Source organism: Rhinopithecus roxellana, chromosome 11 (genome assembly GCF_007565055.1).
Source record: "Rhinopithecus roxellana isolate Shanxi Qingling chromosome 11, ASM756505v1, whole genome shotgun sequence".
NCBI lineage: Eukaryota > Metazoa > Chordata > Mammalia > Primates > Cercopithecidae > Rhinopithecus > Rhinopithecus roxellana.
The window spans coordinates 53,749,115-53,755,989 of record NC_044559.1 but is presented as its reverse complement, the minus strand read 5'-3'; the positions used below and the strand labels follow the sequence as shown (position 1 = coordinate 53,755,989).

Here is a 6,875-nt window from a genome sequence, read left to right as displayed (position 1 = left end):
TGAGGTCGCAGGTCGTTAGGCTTACTACCTTGGTCCTCGCCTTCAGACTCTGAGATGGGGCCTGAGAATGTGGTTTCTAGGAGCCCTGATTTCCATTACTTTGGCTGTTTCCTCTACTCTCATGCCTGAGTAAGCAAGAATCCTTTATATAATGTTATGCATAACAACAAAGACATTTTATAGCATTGGAAAAAATATAAATGGTGGTTACAGCACTTCATTCAGCAGAGAGAAATAAATACCGTGTGTTTAATTTTTTTTTCAGCAAACCGTTCCCATAATCTATTTTTCTGACTACAGAACATCAAACATTGTTAAAGAATAATAAATAGCGTATGAATCAATTTGTAACATTGCCTTCTTACATGGGCTCTTTAATTCCTGGTAATGATTTAATATACAAACATGCCCGGTGCACCTGTCTTGGTGAAATGCAGTAATTTCCCCTGTCGAGTGGTATGTGATTTCTTCCCTCTGTTCCAAATGGGCTATGCTTTCTTCCCCTTCTCCTTCCGTATTACTGATCCTATACCTCTTTCCAGTAGCTCATGTTTATCCTGTGCATTAGACACGCTTCTAAGTGATTTTAGCATCCGCTTAATTTGCTGGGGTGGTGTCTGGAAATGTCATCAGGCTAGGGTGAGCAGCACGGAAGTGTTCTTCTTTCCATCTGAGCTGAGGTGGGGAGATCACACAGGCTTCTTCTATGAATAGAACACAGAGCGTTTTGCTAGTTAAGCATAATTCAGAACTGAATTTATAATGAAGACATAATTTGTCTCTGGTGCATAAATATCAGTATGGCAGGGCTGAATCCAACACACTTTTTTTCCCTTTCTTTGTGTTAAAAGGCAGAATGGGGTGGGGTGGGGGGAGTCTTTTGAAAGATGTAACAAAAACTCCAGGTATGCTCAGTGGGGGGGCTGAGATGAGCGTCTCAGGTTTAGAGAGCAAGTCCAGAAAGTTTCCATTCTGATCAGGTTCTGCTCTTTAGATTTGCTGGACTTGGAAACAGTTTTAACCAGGTCAATTGAGACAAGTAGGGTTAGGGAAATGATTCATCTGTAAACAAAATATTAAAACCTAAGAAGCCTTTGAATACACGATGTGGTTAGATTTCCCTTATTATCTGACATTGGCTTGAACCTCCCCTTAACAAGGAAGAATATTTGCCCCTCCCAAAGCAGCCCCCTTGTGCGACATGTCTGTGGTGTGCTCTCCACTAGGTCCTCGTGTTTGTAGGCACTGCCTCCTCTCTGAGCCATTGTCCCGTCTGCTCTGTTACTACTGACAGCTGCCCTGGGCACAGTGATTCTTCACTGCATTCACCTGTGCTACCTCCACTGTGGCTTCAGAAGAGCCCTTCTTCCATGGATGGATCACGGGACAGTTGATGCCAGGATGTCATGAGCCACAGAAAGAGAAGAAACATTTTGCCTGAAGCTCACCACACCCAGCTGTCCTTGGTCCCTGTTCCATAATCTACCGTTTCCTTCAAGAATTAACAATGGAATTATCTACTTCCCTCCAGAAGAACCCACTCCTACACACAGAGTAATGACCTTGCTCTATGTCTCCAGCAGGATAATGTCTTTGGAACATAATGGTTTGATATCCGTGTGTTCTGAGTCATTTATTCATTGATAACATCACTTAGGAGAATTGATAGGCTAGTCTATGTTGGTCCATGCCAAACTCAAGCCAGTATTTTCCACCATCTCTGCTCTGATGTGAAGAATCTTCTGGAAAGAAGTGCAGGTCCTTTCTATCTCCTGCCATCTCTCCAATCCAGATTTTCCACCAACAATTTCCAGAGCACAAGCATCAGTGTGCAGAAGGCCCTCTAGAGTCACACAGAGCTAAGAAATATTCCAGTATGCTCCCTGGAGACTATCACCCCCACCACCATCAAAAGGCAAGACATTCTTAAATGGCTTTAGCTCAGTTAAGTCTAGCAATGCTCTTATTCTTCAACTAAATTTCTCCTCAATGTAAAATATTGCATTCAGGTCAATGGTCACCCCAAAGCAGCAGGGACCATCTCACAGTATTTTCTTTCCAATTCATACAATCAAAGGATTTCCTTAAAACAGAGTTTAGTCTTCAAAAATGGTGAATGCAGACTTTCAAACTCTTTATAGAGCAAAACTCTTTGTGGCTTAGAATGGTTCTTCTTTTTGGCCAGGCGTGGTGGCTCACGCCTGTAATCCCAATACTTTGGGAGGCCAAGGCGAGTGGATCACAAGATCAGGAGATCCAGACCATCCTGACGAACATGGTGAACCCCGTCTCTACTAAAAATACAAAAAATCAGCCCGGTGTGGTGGCAGGTGCCTGTAGTCCCAGCTACTTGGGAGGCTGAGGCAGGAGAACGGCTTGAACCCGGGAGGCGGAGCTTGCAGTGGGCCGAGATAGCACCACTGCATTCCAGCCTGGACAACAGAGCGAGACTCTGTCTCAAAAAAAAAAAAAAAAAAAGAATGGCTCTTATTTTTTTCAGATTCTAACCATTAAGTTCCGAAAACAAATAATAATACAACTTTGATAAATCAGCATGCAATGTACTTAATAATGAGAAAAAATATTTTGACATTTTTTCCTACTTTGGTTACTTGTAAAAGCTGAATTAAAATAAAAGTAATTCAAGCCAAGGGATTGGTGGGTAGGGACAGGTTGGGAGAAAAATCTAAATATTTATGGATCATTTGCTATCTTCCTTGCTGCTCTAAATAATTTAGATAGGATATTTTATTCTACCCCTCAACCATGCTGTGAATTAGCCCTTATTACAGCTACTTGAAGATGAATGTAAAACTGAGACTCAGGGATATTAAGTGTCTTGTTCAAGACCATGAAACTGGTTTGCAAGTGTGGGACTTGGCTTCAACCAGTTCTATAAGATTCCATATCTCCTCTTCTTTCCATAATACCATTTTAAGCTTAGGGAGTATTTTCATTAAGCTGTGAACACCTAGTAGGATACTCTTCTCCACCCTGGCCTTTTGCAAATCTTATTATATGAAATTAATGTGACCCTGTACCTTGGCCAATCAAGTCTTAACTAATTCATTCATTTGAGTCCTTACTATGTGCAGGACACCATCGGAATGGAAGTCACAGAACCCAGCGCCAGTGGGGGAAGCCATTTCAGCACAACACACTTTTAATACTCTTCAAACTGGGCCATGTGCAGGGGCTCACATCTATAATCTTAGTGCTTTGGGAGGCTGAGGTGGGAGGATTGCTTGAGGTCAGGAGTTTGAGATCAGCCTGGGCAACATAGTGAGACACTGTCTCTACAAAAATTAAAAATGAAAAAACTAGCTGGGTATTGTGGTATGTGCCTGTAGTCCTAGTTACTGGGGCGCCTGAGACAGGAGCATCCCTTGAGCCCAAGAGTTCAAGGCTACAGTGAGCTATGATATGTCACTGCACTCCAGCCTGGGTGACAGAGTGAGACTCTGTTTCAATAATAATAATAATAGTAACACTCAAATCACACTTGACCCCTGGCTGCCAATCCCACCTACATTCCACTCCCCCTGAGAAAATACATTGGGTAGCAGCCTTGGGTCATTTGGGGCATTAAGAGAATTTGAGCAATCAGAAGACTCACTCCCATGTTTCTTTGCCATTTTCCACATTCTCATCATTTTCTTGTAATTGTGTAATTGACTGGATTTTTAATTGTGGGATGGTAAATTTTTAATCAGGAGAAAATAGTCATGGATAGAAGCAGGTGAAGGAAAAGATTTATGGGGCTTTCAGGAAACTTACAGGAAAATCCCCTAAAAGGTCATCATTTGTTATTCTCAATATTGACTTGTTAGAAGTGAATCTCATTACCTTTGTTTTATCTGACATATTTATGGAATATGTTTATTTATTAATGAATTTTTCTGGAGCAAATGTAACAAACACATGGGACATTCTGATAGTCACTCAGCTATATGGTTGGGTATATTTATTACTGTTCAGAAATGGAAAGTTCCAGGAAAACAATTGAAAAGCATTCAATTTCTTAAAATGCATGCATTCCATGAATCATTTATTCAAAGGATTAAGAAGAAAGATATGTGAGTTGGTCTGTGGTCAAAAACAATCTCTTCCTCAGCTTTCTTCCCAGAATTGTTCAGAACAATTTTCTTCAAATGGACAGAGGTTGTAGGAATACTTCCCTTCCACCCTCTGAAAGTTCTCTGAGAAATCAACTGACAAAAGGCAAATTAATAGGATAAAAAGTATATGTTTATTGATATGCACAGGAGTCTGACATAATATAAGATCTCAAAGAAATGGCCAAATGGTTGATGCTTTTATACCATCTTGAGGTTGCACAAAGAATGGGGGCCCAGAACCCAGCCCAAAACAGGTTATGGTGGTAAATCAGGTGACAATAGGCAAAACAGGTTATGGAAAGGAGAGAAAAGGATGCCTGGCTAGCAAAGGTGGTCTTGTTATGTAGGTGAAACCTCACGGGTAGCAGCCCATGGAGAGAAAAGAGGGGAAATGTTCCTTTCAGATCTTGAGAGATGTCAGACTCTCAGTTCATCTTTCCTGGATCTGGACCAGGGAGGACCTCGGAAAGCCTGGCTGCAAGGACACAGATTTCCTCTACAGATGCAAATTTCTCTGCAAAAGACAGCTTCTTAGCTACTCTTCCATTTCCAACCCTTCTGAATAGCCATCTTGAAATATATCAAGGAAATATATTTTGGGGTGAATTTTTTTGGCTTCCTACAAGTCATGGTACAAATAGGTGGGCACACTGGCTAGGGGGTTTGCTACCCAAGTTGCTGTCGATCAGTTTGATCTGGTCAAGGAAAATGTGGAGGAAGCAGGCTCTATTATTCCCTCTCTTGGATCTTTGCATACCCCGTTGCTTCCATGCCTGGCAGATGCTGGTGGGCATCACTGAAGTTCTATGTGACACCAGAGGAAGTGGATGGTATCACCAAGGGAGGTGGAGTCACAAAATCAGAGACTGCCACATCAGGGAGGACCTGCAAGTCATTTCACAGCCAGCTCTCTTCTTCCTTCTTCCTCTTCCTTTTTTTAAAATTCTTTCTTCTTTTTCCTTTCTTCTTTTCTTTTTAGTGAAAGTCTCTTTCTGTCACCCAGGCTGAAGTGCAGTGGTGTATCATGGCTCACTGCAGCCTCAAACCTCTGAGCTCAGGTGACTCTCCTACCTGAGCCTCCCGAGTAGCTGGGATCATAGGCTTGAGTCACCATGTCACAGGCATTCAAACCAGAGCGACTCCATCATGAATAGGGGCTGGTTGAAATAAGGCTGAGACCTACTGGGCTGCATTCCTAGGAGGTTAAGGCATTCTAAGTCACAGGATGAGGTAGGAGGTCAACACAAGATACGGGTTATAAAGACCTTGCTGATAAAATAGGTTGTGGTAAAGAAGTGGCCAGAACCCACCAAAACCAAGATGGCAATGAGAATGACCTCTGGTCGTCCTCCCTGCATGTTATGTGCTAATTATAATGCATTAGCATGCTAAGAGACACTCCCACCAGCACCATGGCAGTTTACAGATGCCATGGCAACATCAGGAAGTTACCCTATATGATCTAAATGGGAGAGGAACCCTCAGTTCCAGGAATTGCCCACCTCTTTCCCAGAAAACTCATGAATAATCCATCTCTTGTTTAGCATATGATCAAGAAGTAACTATAAGTACAAGCAGCTGAGTGGCCCACACCACTGCTCTGCCCAATGGAGTAACTATTCTTTATCCTTTTACTTTCTTTTTTTCTTTTTTAAATTTGTATTATTTTAATTATTTTTATGTACAGAAAACTCAACAGCGTACATTTAACCCAGTTTAGTGGCAAGTTCTTTAGCTTTTGCCTTTTTGAGCTTCACAATGCAAGCCACAGACTTGGGACCCAGGACATTGCCGCCCCAGTGACGGCGGATCTCATTGTATCTGTCACTGTAATTAGTCCTGATAGCTTCCACCAGCTTAGCTAAAGCACCTTTGTCTTCCGAGTACACCTGTGTGAAGGCGACAGTGGAGCAGGTCTTCCTGTGGACTAGACGGCCCAGTCTTGCCTTCCCCTTGATAATGCAGTAAGGGATCCCCATTTTATGACACAGGGCAGGCAAGGAGACAGCCAGCCTGATGGGATCCACGTTGTGTACTATCACCACTAGCTGAGCTTTCTTGTTCTCCACCAAGGTGGTGACGGTGTTAACTCCTGTTCGAAGAACAGGTGGCCTCTTAGTGGGGACGTCCCCTTTACCAGCAGCTTTCTTCTTGGCCCGGGCCAACGGCCTCTGCTTCTTCTCTTGCTTTGTCTCTGGTCTGTACTTGTGGGCCAGCTTAAGCAGCTAATTAGCTGTTTGGTGGTCTGGGGCCTGGGTGAGCTGATTAATTGCAGGACAGCTGTTTATAGAGGATGGCTCTCTGCCACTGCAACCTAATATAGCGGGGCCATTTCACAAAGCGAGTGAGGTCTCTTTTGGGCTGGATGTCCTGTCCAGTGGCAAAATTCTTAGGCCTTTCCTCAAACAGGGGATTCACCACTTTCTTGGCCTCCTGTTTCTTCACGCCAGCAGGGGCCGGAGCCACCTTCTTCCCCTTAGCCTTCTTTCCTTTCGGCATCTTGGGCGACAGGAGGAGAGAGAGCTATCTATTTACTTTCTTAATAAAATTTCACTTTATGGACTCGCCCCAGATTATTTCTTGTGCAAGATCCAAGAACCCTCTCTTGGGGTCTGGATCAGGACACCTTTCTGGTAACAACAATTACCTGGCAGCTCCCTTAGTGTACAGATTTGGAAACGGAGGCCCAGAAAGGGTCGCTGACTCTTCCACAGTCACTGGATAATTGCCAGAACAGGTAAAACTCCACCTGGAACT

The 6,875-nt window shown here is 43.2% G+C and overlaps 1 pseudogene; it reads right to left on the bottom strand.

The window, feature by feature from the left end:
• Positions 1–5,824: 5,824 nt before the first annotated feature.
• Positions 5,825–6,617, bottom strand: LOC115900368 (annotated as a pseudogene).
• Positions 6,618–6,875: the final 258 nt, after the last annotated feature.